Genomic DNA, 20,378 nt, shown 5'->3' with positions numbered 1-20,378 from the left:
TCATAAACAGACGGCGAGCCAGAGTGCTTCAGTTCACTCTTTTCTTTTACACCGTCAGCCAATCGTGTGGTCTTTGAGAGAGTGGCGGTGACGACTGGTGTGCTCCACTTGCTGGTTCCAGCTTCACCACAGTCGTATCTGACTCTCACTGTGTACTTTGTGAGGGACTGCAGTCCGGCGATGATGCAGACGTTGTCTGTGGAAGTCCTCTTCATCCAGTCTGCCTCCTCCTCACTCTCCTCTGTGGGCAACTCTTTGTGTTCTACCACATAGTTCTGAATCTTGACCCCTAGTCCAATCACAGACGGCGTTGGACAGCATACCATGAGCTCAGTGGAGTAGGCTTTGATTTCAGGCTTACTGGGAGGGCAGGAAGGCAAGGTTTTGATGATGTCACTAACCTCGCTGTCTGGACCAAGGCCGGCTGAACACACGGCTCTGTATTTAAACTTGTACCCTGTACTGGGAAGCAGTCCAGACACTGTGTAGGCTGCGTCAGATTCAGACGTCTTCTCGCTGCTCCATCCATCTTTCTCATCAATACAGTATTCTATCAGGTAGTGGGTGACGTCATGGGCTCCACTATCAGGAGGGAGCAGCTCCAACGTCACACTGTTGTGAGTTCTGTCACGTGCTGTTGGCTTCTCAGGTTTAGATGGAGGTTCCCAATGCTCGTTTCTTATGGATCCGTTCTCATAAAGGTAAATGCTGGCTCCTTCTTGTTCCTTGTTGGGAATGGAGGCCGAGAGGAAACGTGTTTGTGTGTCCTCTTTGTTAGCTTCGGCAAAATCTTTGAAAAGTCCAGCTTGCTTGTCCATGTCACCAAATACATTATCAGAATGGTACCATCTTGTCAGATCAGGTTTAACTGGCACTAAGGCTTGTGAGTTCTCAGAGGGGGAATCCAAAGCTGACAGGACAGGGTCCTCACACCCCAGAGAGGTGAAAGTGAAACATACAACACGCTTCACCTTTGAGTTCAAAACCTCTTTGTCAAGTTCCCTCGTCGATGTGACTATCTTGGTGGAACACGTCTGACTGTAGTCCTCTGTAATCATGCTTAGGAATCGATCAACCACATTGATCTCTCTCTCAATGCGATCCAGACATTCACTGAGGATGTTGCTGTTGAAACGGAACTCTTGCTGCTTTGTCAAGAATTCGGACAACACCCTCTCTTCCTTTTCTCCCCCTCTAATAGACGGAAGGAGGTCTGCCAAAGTAGTTTTCAAATTCTCTGTCAAACACAGTTTTTTGAAAGTTTTCACTCTGGCATCAATTTCCTTGAAGTATTTTACAGGCTTGCTTCTCATTGCATCGTTGCATCTCATCTCCAGCTCACTGAGGTCTTCCAGCGCAGTCTGCCATTGGTCAACTAAGCTTCCACTGATCTGACAAACCATCTGGGTGGCGGTGGGGTCCAATTCTTTTAACGGAAGTAGATTCACTTGCACAGGAACCCCGTCACCTACCTTCTGAGGCAAGGTTTTGTAGGTGTCCATGGCATCTTGAAAAGACACAGGATTGTTTTCCAGGAGAACGTCCCCATGGAATCTACAAGAGAACTTGTCATTTGTAGTTTCGGAAGTGTTCTTCTTGTCTAAAGCACTCTCGCCCCCAATAGAAACATAGGGAATGCTATTAAGCGTCACTTTAAAGCTTCCCTCAATGTCTTTACGGTCCTCGTCACTTGAGACCTCACGATCGAACACAAAGAAAGCATTTGCTCCATAAAGTATACCTGTGACCACATGTGTAGCTATACCTTCCCTAAAAACCTCCTTGTACTTAATGTGTTCCTGCCCAAGGTGGTTCATGGACAGTTGACTGTTTTTCTTAGTAGTGGTGTAACAAAGTGTGACTCTCGCCTGATTCTGAGACTCTTTAACATCTTTCAAATACTTTGCTGATCCCTCCACCTTAACCAGCCCTGCCAAACAGCTTGTTTTGAGAGAGCCGTTTACATTTAACACAGAGTATTTGTCAGCTGTAGAGTCAGATGTGATGACTTTGAAGTCGGTGAAAGGCTTGTCTGTCGTAATGATGTCCTTTCTGAGTGCTTCCTCGTCCCACAGCGTCAGGCCTGTAATCAGAGGAGACAAAACAAACACTAACAGTTATTTTATTGTGTGTGGGTATGACTGACTGACTGAGTAGTGAGAAAGCGTGCTACCTGGAATGAGGTGATCATTGCGACAGTCATACAGCATTCCCAGGGAGAAGGGCCGTCCCAGTGCTGCTAGAGTCAAAGTTTGGTTTGAGCAAGGATCCATAGTAGGAAGTCACTGGTGGTCAGAATAAAACAAACGGAATAACATGATGAACCACTGGTGGTCAGAATAAAACAAACAGCATAACATGATGAACCACTGGTGGTCAGAATAAAACAAACAGCATAACATGAGAATAAAACAAACAGAATAACATGATGAACCACTGAACAAACAGCATAACATGATGAACACTGGTGGTCAACAAACAGCATAACATGATGAACACTGGTGGTCAGAATAAAACAAACAGAATAACATGATGAACCACTGGTGGTCAGAATAAAACAAACAGCATAACATGATGAACCACTGGTGGTCAGAATAAAACAAACAGCATAACATGATGAACCACTGGTGGTCAGAATAAAACAAACAGAATAACATGATGAACCACTGGTGGTCAGAATAAAACAAACAGCATAACATGATGAACCACTGGTGGTCAGAATAAAACAAACACCACTGGTGGTCATGATGAACCACTGGTTGTCAGAATAAAACAAACAGCATAACATGATGAACCACTGGTGGTCAGAATAAAACAAACAGCATAACATGATGAACCACTGGTGGTCAGAATAAAACAAACAGAATAACTTGATGCATCACTACTTGAGTTCAATCACCTCTTGAAAATATCGATATAACATGAAAATTAAAAACAGTTGTCTATTGGCCACAATGTATCATCACATTAATCACTGTTTCCCTGGGAAAAATCACTACGGACTCATTCATTATCAGGTTTGGGTAGAAAGCAGTCCAAAGTTTCCAGAACTGTTAAAATAATGGCTGTAAGTACAACAGAACTGATATGGCAGGCGAAATCCATCCAGTAAGTAGGATTTATTATGTTTGTAGTTTTCCGTAACTCATACGGATTCCATTGACTTGTGACTCAAATTGCGCTTCCTATGGATTCCACTAGATGTCAACAGTCTTTAGAAATGGTTTCAGGCTTGTATTCTGAAAAATGAGGGAGTAAGACCACTCTGATTGAGTGGACACTGCAGTGTCCCAGAGGTTTTTCATACACGACAGAGAGCCTTTCTCTGATTGAGTGGACACTGCAGTGTCCCAGAGGTTTTTCATACACGACAGAGAGCCTTTCTCTGAATGAGTGGACACTGCAGTGTCCCAGAGGTTTTTCATGCGCGACAGAGAGCCTTTCTCTGAATGAGTGGACCCTGCAGTGTCCCAGAGGTTTTTCATGCACGACAGAGAGCCTTTCTCTGAATGAGTGGACCCTGCAGTGTCCCAGAGGTTTTTCATGCGCGACAGAGAGCCTTTCTCTGAATGAGTGGACACTGCAGTGTCCCAGAGGTTTTTCATGCGCGACAGAGAGCCTTTCTTGTTTCTTGTCCTTTTATATCGACAAAGCTTTTTTTTGTCCGGTTGAAATATTATTGATTATTACGACTAAAAACAACCTGTAGATTGATTATAAACATCGTTGCAGAGGGACAAGAGAGAGCCTTGAGAAAACATGTTCTGGTCTGTCATAAAAATAAAAGTGCTGAAAACATGTTGCCATGGAGAACAAGCTCGGTACAGCCGCCTAGCGCTAACGTGTTGCCATGGAGAACAAGCTAGGTACAGCCGCCTAGCGCTAACATGTTGCCATGGAGAACAAGCTAGGTACTGCCACCTAGCGCCAGCAAAAAAACATTACGACGATAGAGTCAAAGATAATATTGTTATGTGTAACCATGTATATAATATCATTAAAGATAATATTGTGATGTGTAACCATGTATATAATATCGTTAAAGATAATATTGTGATGTATAACCATGTATATAATATCATTAAAGATAATATTGTGATGTGTAACCATGTATATAATATCATTAAAGATAATATTGTGATGTGTAACCATGTATATAATATCATTAAAGATAATATTGTGATGTGTAACCATGTATATAATATCATTAAAGATAATATTGTGATGTGTAACCATGTATATAATATCATTAAAGATAATATTGTGATGTGTAACCATGTATATAATATCATTAAAGATAATATTGTGATGTATAACCATGTATATAATATCATTAAAGATAATATTGTGATGTATAACCATGTATATAATATCATTAAAGATAATATTGTGATGTGTATTTTCATCCTTCTTTCAGGCAGCCGAGGGCACAGAGTCAGCACAGGATGCCCACTCGATAAAGACGCTCCCGAAGGGCACAGTGGAGCCCTTGATCACTCGACAACTAGCGTTTGAGATCGACTCAATCGACTCGTGAACAAACGTATCGAGTGATCAAGTGATACGTGTTTTGTTTGTTAAAATACTTAACACCTTTTCTGGTCCTCATTCTGACTACAGAAGGTAGAAAACCCCTGTTTGTCAAGTAGACACTGGTACGGTCCTGGAGATAACGAATAGGAGGTTAGAAAGGATCCATTTGGACTTACCTCTGCTCCAGTTTTGCCTCCGTTCTGCAGTCAGTAGAATAGTGAAGGTGAGAGAGAGAGGAGAGGTGGGTTCAGGTCTTATAATGGAACAGCCTAGCAGTCTCCACCCACCTCACCACTGAGAGAGAGAGAGAGAGAGAGAGAGAGAGAGAGAGAGAGAGAGAGAGAGAGAGAGAGAGAGAGAGAGAGAGAGAGAGAGAGGTGGGTTCAGGTCTTATAATGGAACAGCCTAGCAGTCTCCACCCACCTCACCACTGAGAGAGAGATAATAGAGAGTTAGAGAGGAGAGAGAGAGACAGAGAGAGAGAGAGAGAGAGAGAGAGATAATGGAACAGACAGAGAGAAGAGAGAGAGAGAGAGAGAGAGAGAGAGAGAGAGAGAGAGAGAGACAGAGAGAGAGAGAGAGAGAGAGAGAGAGAGAGAGAGAGAGAGAGAGAGAGAGAGAGAGAGAGAGAGAGAGAGAGAGAGAGAGGTGGGTTCAGGTCTTATAGTGGAACAGCCCAGCAGACTCCACCCACCTCACCCTGAGAGAGACAGAGAGAGAGACAGCTAGACAGAAAGACAGGGAGAAAGAGAGACACAGAGACACAGAGAGACAGAGAGAGAGAGAGAGAGAGAGAGAGAGAGAGAGAGAGAGAGAGAGAGAGAGACAGCGAGACAGAGAGACAGAGAGACACAGAGAGACAGAAAGAAATTAGGTATGTTCAGGTCTTATAGTGGAACAGCCCAGCATTCTCCTCCCATCTCACCAAGGCTAGAGGAGAGAATAGAATTATGGACCTTGTAGCTGTGGTAAGGGCATGAAATCAGCTGATTTACACTCTGAGGTCATCAACTGAAGGGAAGGCAGGTTGATGACCTCAGAGTGTAAATCAACTGAAGGGAAAGGCAGGTCGATGACCTCAGAGTGTAAATCAGCTGAAGGGAAGGCAGGTTGATGACCTCAGAGTGTAAATCAGCTGAAGGAAAAGGCAGGTTGATGACCTCAGAGTGTAAATCAGCTGAAGGAAAAGGCAGGTTGATGACCTCAGAGTGTAAATCAGCTGAAGGAAAAGGCAGGTTGATGACCTCAGAGTGTAAATCAGCTGAAGGAAAAGGCAGGTTGATGACCTCAGAGTGTAAATCAGCTGAAGGAAAAGGCAGGTTGATGACCTCAGAGTGTAAATCAGCTGAAGGAAAAGGCAGGTTGATGACCTCAGAGTGTAAATCAGCTGAAGGAAAGGCAGGTTGATGACCTCAGAGTGTAAATCAGCTGAAGGAAAAGGCAGGTTGATGACCTCAGAGTGTAAATCAGCTGAAGGAAAGGCAGGTTGATGACCTCAGAGTGTAAATCAGCTGAAGGAAAAGGCAGGTTGATGACCTCAGAGTGTAAATCAGCTGAAGGAAAAGGCAGGTTGATGACCTCAGAGTGTAAATCAGCTGAAGGAAAGGCAGGTTGATGACCTCAGAGTGTAAATCAGCTGAAGGAAAAGGCAGGTTGATGACCTCAGAGTGTAAATCAGCTGAAGGAAAAGGCAGGTTGATGACCTCAGAGTGTAAATCAGCTGAAGGAAAAGGCAGGTTGATGACCTCAGAGTGTAAATCAGCTGAAGGAAAGGCAGGTTGATGACCTCAGAGTGTAAATCAGCTGAAGGAAAGGCAGGTTGATGACCTCAGAGTGTAAATCAGCTGAAGGAAAAGGCAGGTTGATGACCTCAGAGTGTAAATCAGCTGAAGGAAAGGCAGGTTGATGACCTCAGAGTGTAAATCAGCTGAAGGAAAAGGCAGGTTGATGACCTCAGAGTGTAAATCAGCTGAAGGAAAAGGCAGGTTGATGACCTCAGAGTGTAAATCAGCTGAAGGAAAAGGCAGGTTGATGACCTCAGAGTGTAAATCAGCTGAAGGAAAAGGCAGGTTGATGACCTCAGAGTGTAAATCAGCTGAAGGAAAAGGCAGGTTGATGACCTCAGAGTGTAAATCAGCTGAAGGAAAAGGCAGGTTGATGACCTCAGAGTGTAAATCAGCTAAAGGAAAGGCAGGTTGATGACCTCAGAGTGTAAATCAGCTGAAGGAAAAGGCAGGTTGATGACCTCAGAGTGTAAATCAGCTGAAGGAAAAGGCAGGTTGATGACCTCAGAGTGTAGATTTTATTTACAGGTCTTGTTGATCCAAAGATAAACTTACATGTGATACAACTATACAATTAGAGATCCTAAATATATAGGTTGGGTAATAACCCAGAAGGCTGTTCTATCACCCTCCCTCTGGAGCTCAACAGGTAATAACCCAGAAGGCTGTTCTATCACCCTCCCTCTGGAGCTCAACAGGTAATAACCCAGAAGGCTGTTCTATCACCCTCCCTCTGGAGCTCAACAGGTAATAACCCAGAAGGCTGTTCTATCACCCTCCCTCTGGAGCTCAACAGGTAGTAACACAGAAGGCTGTTCTATCCGAACACCCTCCCTCTGGAGCTCAACAGGTAATAACCCAGAAGGGTGTTCTATCCGAACACCCTCCCTCTGGAGCTCAACAGGTAACAACCCAGAAGGCTGTTCTATCACCCTCCCTCTAGAGCTCAACAGGCAATAACCCAGAAGGCTGTTCTATCACCCTCCCTCTGGAGCTCAACAGGTAGTAACCCAGCAGGCTGTTCTATCACCCTCCCTCTGGAGCTCAACAGGTAATAACCCAGAAGGCTGTTCTATCACCCTCCCTCTGGAGCTCAACAGGTAATAACCCAGAAGGCTGTTCTATCACCCTCCCTCTGGAGCTCAACAGGTAGTAACCCAGAAGGCTGTTCTATCCGAACACCCTCCCTCTGGAGCTCAACAGGTAACAACCCAGAAGGCTGTTCTATCACCCTCCCTCTGGAGCTCAACAGGTAATAACCCAGAAGGCTGTTCTATCACCCTCCCTCTGGAGCTCAACAGGTAATAACCCAGAAGGCTGTTCTATCACCCTCCCTCTGGAGCTCAACAGGTAATAACCCAGAAGGCTGTTCTATCACCCTCCCTCTGGAGCTCAACTGGTAATAACCCAGAAGGCTGTTCTATCACCCTCCCTCTGGAGCTCAACAGGTAATAACCCAGAAGGCTGTTCTATCACCCTCCCTCTGGAGCTCAACAGGTAATAACCCAGAAGGCTGTTCTATCACCCTCCCTCTGGAGCTCAAAAGGTAATAACCCAGAAGGCTGTTCTATCACCCTCCCTCTGGAGCTCAACAGATAATAACCCAGAAGGCTGTTCTATCACCCTCCCTCTGGAGCTCAACAGGTAATAACCCAGAAGGCTGTTCTATCCGAACACCCTCCCTCTGGAGCTCAACAGGTAATAACCCAGAAGGCTGTTCTATCACCCTCCCTCTGGAGCTCAACAGGTAATAACCCAGAAGGCTGTTCTATCACCCTCCCTCTGGAGCTCAACAGGTAATAATCAGAAGGCTGTTCTATCACCCTCCCTCTGGAGCTCAACAGGCAATAACCCAGAAGGCTGTTCTATTACCCTCCCTCTGGAGCTCAACAGGTAATAACCCAGAAGGCTGTTCTATCACCCTCCCTTTGGAGCTCAACAGGTAATAACCCAGAAGGCTGTTCTATCCGAACACCCCCCCCTCTGGAGCTCAACAGGTAACAACCCAGAAGGCTGTTCCTATCACCCTCCCTCTGGAGCTCAACAGGTAATAACCCAGAAGGCTGTTCTATCCGAACAGCCTCCCCCTTGATAAACCAATTGGAATCTGTCTAACAGGAGCTCAATCAGATTGGCTGACATAATAAGCGCTTAACCCCCCAGGGTGGAACAATTACCCAATTTAGCAATTATAACCAATTAACTGGTAATAACCCAGAAGGATGTTCTATCCGAACACCCTCCCTCTGGAGCTCAACAGGTAATAACCCAGAAGGCTGTTCTATCCGAACACCCTCCCTCTGGAGCTCAACAGGTAATAACCCAGAAGGCTGTTCTATCCAAACACCCTCCCTCTGGAGCTCAACAGGTAATAACCCAATTATAACCAATGACCTGGTTCTACAATGTAAAAGGCAATGTTCTGGAGCAGGAAGCCATTTCCACATCCATTTGGTTCAGTCATCTGAATCACACTTAATGATATTACAACACCTCGGAACCATCCTTTTCTCTGATTAAATGTTCTGGAGCAGGAAGCCACGTGGCACTAAGGGCACTGAGGCACGCAGGAAGCCACGTGGCACTAAGGGCACTGAGGCACACAGGAAGCCACGTGGCACTAAGGGCACTGAGGCACGCAGGAAGCAACGTGGCACTAAGCGCACTGAGGCACGCAGGAAGCCACGTGGCACTAAGCGCACTGAGGCACGCAGGAAGCCACGTGGCACTAAGCGCACTGAGGCACGCAGGAAGCCACGTGGCACTAAGCGCACTGAGGCACGCAGGAAGCCACGTGGCACTAAGCGCACTGAGGCACGTAGGCTCCTTAATGACCGTGGAGCAGGAAGCCACGTGGCACTAAGCGCACTGAGGCACGCAGGAAGCCACGTGGCACTAAGCGCACTGAGGCACGCAGGAAGCCATGTGGCACTAAGGGCACTGAGGCACGCAGGAAGCAACGTGGCACTAAGCGCACTGAGGCACACAGGAAGCCACGTGGCAATAAGCGCACTGAGGCACGCAGGAAGCCACGTGGCACTAAGCGCACTGAAGCACGCAGGAAGCCACGTGGCACTAAGCGCACTGAAGCACGCAGGAAGCCACGTGGCACTAAGCGCACTGAGGCACGCAGGAAGCCACGTGGCACTAAGCGCACTGAGGCACGCCGGCTCCTTAATGACCGTGGAGCAGGAAGCCACGTGGCACTAAGCGCACTGAGGCACGCCGGCTCCTTAATGACCGTGGAGCAGGAAGCCACGTGGCACTAAGCGCACTGAGGCACGCCGGCTCCTTAATGACCGTGGAGCAGGAAGCCAAGTGGCACTAAGCGCACTGAGGCAAGCCGGCTCCTTAATGACCGTGGAGCAGGAAGCCACGTGGCACTAAGCGCACTGAGGCACGCCGGCTCCTTAATGACCGTGGAGCAGGAAGCCACGTGGCACTAAGCGCACTGAGGCACGCCTGCTCCTTAATGACCGTGGAGCAGGAAGCCACGTGGCACTAAGCTCACTGAGGCACGCCTGCTCCTTAATGACCGTGGAGCAAGAAGCCACGTGGTACTAAGCGCACTGAGGCACGCCGGCTCCTCATGACCGTGGAGCAGGAAGCCACGTGGCACTAAGCGCACTGAGGCACGCCGGCAGGAAGCCACGTTGCACTAAGCGCACTGAGGCACGCCGGCAGGAAGCCACGTGGCACTAAGCGCACTGAGGCACGCAGGAAGCCACGTGGCACTAAGCGCACTGAGGCAGGCCTGCTCCTTAATGACCGTGGAGCAGGAAGCCACGTGGCACTAAGCGCACTGAGGCACGCCGGCTCCTTAATGACCGTGGAGCAGGAAGCCATGTGGCACATAGGCGCACTGAGGCACGCCGGCTCCTAATGACCGTGGAGCAGGAAGCCACGTGGCACTAAGCGCACTGAGGCACGCCGGCTCCTTAATGACCGTGGAGCAGGAAGCCACGTGGCACTAAGCGCACAGAGGCACGCCGGCTCCTTAATGACCGTGGAGCAGGAAGCCACGTGGCACTAAGCGCACTGAGGCACGCCGGCTCCTTAATGACCGTGGAGCAGGAAGCCACGTGGCAATAAGCGCACTGAGGCACGCCGGCTCCTTAATGACCGTGGAGCAGGAAGCCACGTGGCACTAAGCGCACTGAGGCATGCAGGAAGCCACGTGGCACTAAGCGCACTGAGGCACGCTGGCTCCTAATGACCGTGGAGCAGGAAGCCACGTGGCACTAAGCGCACTGAGGCACGCCGGCTCCTTAATGACCGTGGAGCAGGAAGCCACGTTGCACTAAGCGCACTGAGGCATGCAGGAAGCCACGTGGCACTAAGCGCACTGAGGCACGCTGGCTCCTAATGACCGTGGAGCAGGAAGCCACGTGGCACTAAGCGCACTGAGGCACGCTGGCTCCTAATGACCGTGGAGCAGGAAGCCACGTGGCACTAAGCGCACTGAGGCACGCCGGCTCCTAATGACCGTGGAGCAGGAAGCCACGTGGCACTAAGGGCACTGAGGCACGCCGGCAGGAAGCCACGTGGCACTAAGCGCACTGAGGCACGCCGGCTCCTAATGACCGTGGAGCAGGAAGCCACGTGGCACTAAGCGCACTGAGGCACGCTGGCTCCTAATGACCGTGGAGCAGGAAGCCACGTGGCACTAAGCGCACTGAGGCACGCCGGCAGGAAGCCACGTGGCACTAAGCGCACTGAGGCACGCCGGCTCCTTAATGACCGTGGAGCAGGAAGCCACGTGGCACTAAGCGCACTGAGGCACGCCGGCTCCTTAATCACCGTGGAGCAGGAAGCCACGTGGCACTAAGCGCACTGAGGCACGCTGGCTCCTCATGATCGTGGAGCAGGAAGCCACGTGGCACTAAGCGCACTGAGGCACGCCGGCTCCTTAATGACCGTGGAGCAGGAAGCCACGTGGCACTAAGCGCACTGAGGCACGCCGGCTCCTTAATGACCGTGGAGCAGGAAGCCACGTGGCACTAAGCGCACTGAGGCACGCCGGCTCCTTAATGACCGTGGAGCAGGAAGCCACGTGGCACTAAGCGCACTGAGGCACGCCGGCTCCTCATGACCGTGGAGCAGGAAGCCACGTGGCACTAAGCGCACTGAGGCACGCCGGCTCCTTAATGACCATGGAGCAGGAAGCCACGTGGCACTAAGCGCACTGAGGCACGCCGGCAGGAAGCCACGTGGCACTAAGCGCACTGAGGCACGCCGGCTCCTAATGACCGTGGAGCAGGAAGCCACGTGGCACTAAGCGCACTGAGGCACGCCGGCTCCTAATGACCGTGGAGCAGGAAGCCACGTGGCACTAAGCGCACTGAGGCACGCCGGCTCCTAATGACCGTGGAGCAGGAAGCCACGTGGCACTAAGCGCACTGAGGCACGCCGGCTCCTAATGACCGTGGAGCAGGAAGCCACGTGGCACTAAGCGCACTGAGGCACGCCGGCAGGAAGCCACGTGGCACTAAGCGCACTGAGGCACGCCGGCTCCTAATGACCGTGGAGCAGGAAGCCACGTGGCACTAAGCGCACTGAGGCACGCAGGCAGGAAGCCATGTTGCACTAAGCGCACTGAGGCAGGCTGGCTCCTAATGACCGTGGAGCAGGAAGCCACGTGGCACTAAGCGCACTGAGGCACGCCGGCTCCTAATGACCGTGGAGCAGGAAGCCACGTGGCACTAAGGGCACTGAGGCACGCCGGCAGGAAGCCACGTGGCACTAAGCGCACTGAGGCACGCCGGCTCCTAATGACCGTGGAGCAGGAAGCCACGTGGCACTAAGCGCACTGAGGCACGCTGGCTCCTAATGACCGTGGAGCAGGAAGCCACGTGGCACTGGCGCACTGAGGCACGCCGGCAGGAAGCCATGTGGCACTAAGCGCACTGAGGCACGCCGGCAGGAAGCCACGTTGCACTAAGCGCACGTGGCACGCCGGCTCCTCATGACCGTGGAGCAGGAAGCCACGTGGCACTAAGGGCACTGAGGCACGCCGGCTCCTCATGACCGTGGAGCAGGAAGCCACGTGGCACTAAGCGCACTGAGGCACGCTGGCTCCTCATGACCGTGGAGCAGGAAGCCACGTGGCACTAAGCGCACTGAGGCACGCCGGCTCCTTAATGACCGTGGAGCAGGAAGCCACGTGGCACTAAGCGCACTGAGGCACGCCGGCTCCTTAATGACCGTGGAGCAGGAAGCCACGTGGCACTAAGCGCACTGAGGCACGCCGGCTCCTTAATGACCGTGGAGCAGGAAGCCACGTGGCACTAAGCGCACTGAGGCACGCCGGCTCCTAATGACCGTGGAGCAGGAAGCCACGTGGCACTAAGCGCACTGAGGCACGCCGGCTCCTTAATGACCGTGGAGCAGGAAGCCACGTGGCACTAAGCGCACTGAGGCACGCCGGCTCCTAATGACCGTGGAGCAGGAAGCCACGTGGCACTAAGCGCACTGAGGCACGCCTGCTCCTAATGACCGTGGAGCAGGAAGCCACGTGGCACTAAGCGCACTGAGGCACGCCGGCTCCTAATGACCGTGGAGCAGGAAGCCACGTGGCACTAAGCGCACTGAGGCACGCCGGCTCCTAATGACCGTGGAGCAGGAAGCCACGTGGCACTAAGCGCACTGAGGCACGCCGGCAGGAAGCCACGTGGCACTAAGCGCACTGAGGCACGCCGGCTCCTAATGACCGTGGAGCAGGAAGCCACGTGGCACTAAGCTCAACAGCACTGAGCACGCAGGCAGGAAGCCATGTTGCACTAAGCGCACTGAGGCAGGCTGGCTCCTAATGACCGTGGAGCAGGAAGCCACGTGGCACTAAGCGCACTGAGGCACGCTGGCTCCTAATGACCGTGGAGCAGGAAGCCACGTGACACTAAGCGCACTGAGGCACGCCGGCAGGAAGCCACGTTGCACTAAGCGCACTGAGGCACGCCGGCTCCTCATGACCGTGGAGCAGGAAGCCACGTGGCACTAAGCGCACTGAGGCACGCGGGCTCCTAATGACCGTGGAGCAGGAAGCCACGTGGCACTAAGCGCACAATACATTTTACCCCCACTTTGTAACACAACAAAATGTGGGAAAAGTCAAGGGGTGTGAATACTTTTCTGAAGGCACTGTATTGTCTACACTTTGTAACCGTTAGCAATGATGCTAATGCTGCTGCTGCTAATGCTGCTGATGCTAATTATGCTGATGATGATGCTAATGCTGCTAATGCTACTGATGCTAATGCTTCTGATGCTGATACTAATGCTGCTGATGCTAATGCTGCTGATGCTAATTATGCTGATGATGATGCTAATGCTGATGATGCCAATGATGCTAATGCTGCTGCTGCTAATGCTGCTGATGCTAATGCTGCTGATGCTAATTATGCTGATGATGATGATGCTAATGCTGATGATGCCAATGATGCTAATGCTGCTGCTGCTGCTGATGCTAATTATGCTGATGATGATGCAGCTGATGCTAATGCTGCTGATGCTAATGCTGCTGATGCTAATGCTGCTGATGCTAATTATGCTGATGATGATGATGCTAATGCTGAGGATGCCAATGATGCTAATGCTGCTGATGCTAATTATGCTGATGATGATGCTAATGCTGATGATGCTAATTATGCTGATGATGATGCTAACGCTGATGATGCTAATGATACTGATGCTAATGATGCTGATGATTCTGTGGGAAAAGTCAAGGGGTTTGAAGTACTGTAGTACTGTAGTACTGCTGGTGGGGACTGTGTGACACAGGAGACTGGCGAGGAGAGGACGGCTCAAAATAATGAACAGTGTTTAAACTACTGTCCATAATCCAGTCACCTCATAGAGAGAACAGTGTTTAAACTACTGTCCATAATCCAGTCACCTCATAGAGAGAACAGTGTTTAAACTACTGTCCCTAATCCAGTCACCTCATAGAGAGAACAGTGTTTAAACTACTGTCCATAATCCAGTCACCTCCTAGAGAGAACAGTGTTTAAACTACTGTCCATAATCCAGTCACCTCATAGAGAGAACAGTGTTTAACTACTGTCCATAATCCAGTCACCTCCTAGAGAGAACAGTGTTTAAACTACTGTCCATAATCCAGTCACCTCATAGAGAGAACAGTGTTTAAACTACTGTCCATAATCCAGTCACCTCCTAGAGAGAACAGTGTTTAAACTACTGTCCATAATCCAGTCACCTCATAGAGAGAACAGTGTTTAAACTACTGTCCATAATCCAGTCACCGCATAGAGAGAACAGTGTTTAAACTACTGTCCAAAATCCAGTCACCTCATAGAGAGAACAGTGTTTAAACTACTGTCCATAATCCAGTCACCTCATAGAGAGAACAGTGTTTAAACTACTATCCATAATCCAGTCACCTCATAGAGAGAACAGTGTTTAAACTATTGTCCATAATCCAGTCACCTCATAGAGAGAACAGTGTTTAAACTACTGTCCATAATCCAGTCACCTCATAGAGAGAACAGTGTTTAAACTACTGTCCATAATCCAGTCACCTCATAGAGAGAACAGTGTTTACTGTCCATAATCCAGTCACCTCATAGAGAGAACAGTGTTTAAACTACTGTCCATAATCCAGTCACCTCATAGAGAGAACAGTGTTTAAACTACTGTCCATAATCCAGTCACCTCCTAGAGAGAACAGTGTTTAAACTACTGTCCATAATCCAGTCACCTCATAGAGAGAACAGTGTTTAAACTACTGTCCATAATCCAGTCACCTCATAGAGAGAACAGTGTTTAAACTACTGTCCATAATCCAGTCACCTCATAGAGAGAACAGTGTTTAAACTACTGTCCATAATCCAGTCACCTCCTAGAGAGAACAGTGTTTAAACTACTGTCCATAATCCAGTCACCTCATAGAGAGAACAGTGTTTAATCTACTGTCCATAATCCAGTCACCTCAGAGAGAACAGTGTTTAAACTACTGTCCATAATCCAGTCACCACATAGAGAGAACAGTGTTTAAACTACTGTCCATAATCCAGTCACCTCATAGAGAGAACAGTGTTTAAACTACTGTCCATAATCCAGTCACCTCATAGAGAGAACAGTGTTTAAACTACTGTCCATAATCCAGTCACCTCATAGAGAGAACAGTGTTTAAACTACTGTCCATAATCCAGTCACCTCATAGAGAGAACAGTGTTTAAACTACTGTCCATAATCCAGTCACCTCATAGAGAGACAGTGTTTAAACTACTGTCCATAATCCAGTCACCTCCTAGAGAGAACAGTGTTTAAACTACTGTCCATAATCCAGTCACCTCATAGAGAGAACAGTGTTTAAACTACTGTCCATAATCCAGTCACCTCATAGAGAGAACAGTGTTTAAACTACTGTCCATAATCCAGTCACCTCATAGAGAGAACAGTGTTTAAACTACTGTCCATAATCCAGTCACCTCATAGAGAGAACAGTGTTTAAACTACTGTCCATAATCCAGTCACCTCATAGAGAGAACAGTGTTTAAACTACTGTCCATAATCCAGTCACCTCATAGAGAGAACAGTGTTTAAACTACTGTCCATAATCCAGTCACCTCATAGAGAGAACAGTGTTTAAACTACTGTCCATAATCCAGTCACCTCATAGAGAGAACAGTGTTTAAACTACTGTCCATAATCCAGTCACCTCATAGAGAGAACAGTGTTTAAACTACTGTCCATAATCCAGTCACCTCATAGAGAGAACAGTGTTTAAACTACTGTCCATAATCCAGTCACCTCATAGAGAGAACAGTGTTTAAACTACTGTCCATAATCCAGTCACCTCAGTAGAGAGAACAGTGTTTAAACTACTGTCCATAATCCAGTCACCTCATAGAGAACAGTGTTTAAACTACTGTCCATAATCCAGTCACCTCCTAGAGAGAACAGTGTTTAAACTACTGTCCATAATCCAGTCACCTCATAGAGAGAACAGTGTTTAAACTACTGTCCATAATCCAGTCACCTCATAGAGAGAACAGTGTTTAAACTACTGTCCATAATCCAGTCACCTCATAGAGAGAACAGTGTTTAAACTACTGTCCATAATCCAGTCACCTCATAGAGAGAACAGTGTTTAAACTACTGTCCATAATCCAGTCACCTCATAGAGAGAACAGTGTTTACTGTCCATAATCCAGTCACCTCATAGAGAGAACCGTGTTTAAACTACTGTCCATAATCCAGTCACCTCATAGAGAGAACAGTGTTTAAACTACTGTCCATAATCCAGTCACCTCCTAGAGAGAACAGTGTTTAAACTACTGTCCATAATCCAGTCACCTCATAGAGAGAACAGTGTTTAAACTACTGTCCATAATCCAGTCACCTCATAGAGAGAACAGTGTTTAAACTACTGTCCATAATCCAGTCACCTCATAGAGAGAACAGTGTTTAAACTACTGTCCATAATCCAGTCACCTCATAGAGAGAACAGTGTTTAAACTACTGTCCATAATCCAGTCACCGCATAGAAGAACAGTGTTTAAACTACTGTCCATAATCCAGTCACCTCATAGAGAGAACAGTGTTTAAACTACTGTCCATAATCCAGTCACCTCATAGAGAGAACAGTGTTTAAACTACTGTCCATAATCCAGTCACCTCATAGGGAGAACAGTGTTTAAACTACTGTCCATAATCCAGTCACCACATAGAGAGAACCACGTGTGTTAAACTACTGTCCATAATCCAGTCACCTCATAGAGAGAACAGTGTTTAAACTACTGTCCATAATCCAGTCACCTCATAGAGAGAACAGTGTTTAAACTACTGTCCATAATCCAGTCACCTCATAGAGAGAACAGTGTTTAAACTACTGTCCATAATCCAGTCACCTCATAGAGAGAACAGTGTTTAAACTACTGTCCATAATCCAGTCACCTCATAGAGAGAACAGTGTTTAAACTACTGTCCATAATCCAGTCACCTCATAGAGAGAACAGTGTTTAAACTACTGTCCATAATCCAGTCACCTCATAGAGAGAACAGTGTTTAAACTACTGTCCATAATCCAGTCACCTAATAGAGAGAACAGTGTTTAAACTACTGCCCATAATCCAGTCACCTCATAGAGAGAACAGTGTTTAAACTACTGTCCATAATCCAGTCACCTCATAGAGAGAACAGTGTTTAAACTACTGTCCATAATCCAGTCACCTCATAGAGAGAACAGTGTTTAAACTACTGTCCATAATCCAGTCACCTCATAGAGAGAACAGTGTTTTAAACTACTGTCCATAATCCAGTCACCTCATAGAGAGAACAGTGTTTAAACTACTGTCCATAATCCAGTCACCTCATAGAGAGAACAGTGTTTAAACTACTGTCCATAATCCAGTCACCTCATAGAGAGAACAGTGTTTAAACTACTGTCCATAATCCAGTCACCTCATAGAGAGAACAGTGTTTAAACTACTGTCCATAATCCAGTCACCTCATAGAGAGAACAGTGTTTAAACTACTGTCCATAATCCAGTCACCTCATAGCAGTGTTTAAACTGATGTCCATAATCCAGTCACCAATGATGTTTAAACTACTGTCCATAATCCAGTCACCTCATAGAGAGAACAGTGTTTAAACTACTGTCCATAATCCAGTCACCTCATGATGAACAGTGTTTAAACTACTGTCCATAATCCAGTCACCTCATAGAGAGAACAGTGTTTAAACTACTGTCCATAATCCAGTCACCTCATAGAGAGAACAGTGTTTAAACTACTGTCCATAATCCAGTCACCTCATAGAGAGAACAGTGTTTAAACTACTGTCCATAATCCAGTCACCTCATAGAGAGAACAGTGTTTAAACTACTGTCCATAATCCAGTCACCTCATAGATGAACAGTGTTTAAACTACTGTCCATAATCCAGTCACCTCATAGAGAGAACAGTGTTTAAACTACTGTCCATAATCCAGTCACCTCATAGAGAGAACAGTGTTTAAACTACTGTCCATAATCCAGTCACCTCATAGAGAGAACAGTGTTTAAACTACTGTCCATAATCCAGTCACCTCATAGAGAGAACAGTGTTTAAACTACTGTCCATAATCCAGTCACCTCATAGAGAGAACAGTGTTTAAACTACTGTCCATAATCCAGTCACCTCATAGAGAGAACAGTGTTTAAACTACTGTCCATAATCCAGTCACCTCATAGAGAGAACAGTGTTTAAACTACTGTCCATAATCCAGTCACCTCATAGAGAGAACAGTGTTTAAACTACTGTCCATAATCCAGTCACCTCATAGAGAGAACAGTGTTTAAACTACTGTCCATAATCCAGTCACCTCATAGAGAGAACAGTGTTTAAACTACTGTCCATAATCCAGTCACCTCATAGAGAGAACAGTGTTTAAACTACTGTCCATAATCCAGTCACCTCATAGAGAGAACAGTGTTTAAACTACTGTCCATAATCCAGTCACCTCATAGAGAGAACAGTGTTTAAACTACTGTCCATAATCCAGTCACCTCATAGAGAGAACAGTGTTTAAACTACTGTCCATAATCCAGTCACCTCATAGAGAGAACAGTGTTTAAACTACTGTCCATAATCCAGTCACCTCATAGAGAGAACAGTGTTTAAACTACTGTCCATAATCCAGTCACCTCCTAGAGAGAACAGTGTTTAAACTACTGTCCATAATCCAGTCACCTCATAGAGAGAACAGTGTTTAAACTACTGTCCATAATCCAGTCACCTCATAGAGAGAACAGTGTTTAAACTACTGTCCATAATCCAGTCACCTCATAGAGAGAACAGTGTTTAAACTACTGTCCATAATCCAGTCACCTCATAGAGAGAACAGTGTTTAAACTACTGTCCATAATCCAGTCACCTCATAGAGAGAACAGTGTTTAAACTACTGTCCATAATCCAGTCACCTCATAGAGAGAACAGTGTTTAAACTACTGTCCATAATCCAGTCACCTCATAGAGAAACAGTGTTTAAACTACTGTCCATAATCCAGTCACCTCATAGAGAGAACAGTGTTTAAACTACTGTCCATAATCCAGTCACCTCATAGAGAGAACAGTGTTTAAACTACTGTCCATAATCCAGTCACCTCATAGAGAGAACAGTGTTTAAACTACTGTCCATAATCCAGTCACCTCATAGAGAGAACAGTGTTTAAACTACTGTCCATAATCCAGTCACCTCATAGAGAGAACAGTGTTTAAACTACTGTCCATAATCCAGTCACCTCATAGAGAGAACAGTGTTTAAACTACTGTCCATAATCCAGTCACCTCATAGAGAGAACAGTGTTTAAACTACTGTCCATAATCCAGTCACCTCATAGAGAGAACAGTGTTTAAACTACTGTCCATAATCCAGTCACCTCATAGAGAGAACAGTGTTTAAACTACTGTCCATAATCCAGTCACCTCATAGAGAGAACAGTGTTTAAACTACTGTCCATAATCCAGTCACCTCATAGAGAGAACAGTGTTTAAACTACTGTCCATAATCCAGTCACCTCATAGAGAGAACAGTGTTTAAACTACTGTCCATAATCCAGTCACCTCATAGAGAGAACAGTGTTTAAACTACTGTCCATAATCCAGTCACCTCATAGAGAGAACAGTGTTTAAACTACTGTCCATAATCCAGTCACCTCATAGAGAGAACAGTGTTTAAACTACTGTCCATAATCCAGTCACCTCATAGAGAGAACAGTGTTTAAACTACTGTCCATAATCCAGTCACCTCATAGAGAGAACAGTGTTTAAACTACTGTCCATAATCCAGTCACCTCATAGAGAGAACAGTGTTTAAACTACTGTCCATAATCCAGTCACCTCCTAGAGAGAACAGTGTTTAAACTACTGTCCATAATCCAGTCACCTCATAGAGAGAACAGTGTTTAAACTACTGTCCATAATCCAGTCACCTCATAGAGAGAACAGTGTTTAACCTGTTAAGTCGACCCTCTACTTTTTCAAACATTCTGTTAAAAATCATGCAACATTTCAGAGCCCTGCTTCTCAGGCCAGGAATATAGTATATGCATATGATTAGTA

This window comes from Oncorhynchus keta, unplaced genomic scaffold (assembly GCF_023373465.1).
Source record: "Oncorhynchus keta strain PuntledgeMale-10-30-2019 unplaced genomic scaffold, Oket_V2 Un_contig_6361_pilon_pilon, whole genome shotgun sequence".
NCBI lineage: Eukaryota > Metazoa > Chordata > Actinopteri > Salmoniformes > Salmonidae > Oncorhynchus > Oncorhynchus keta.
Note: the sequence above shows the minus strand (reverse complement) of the source record.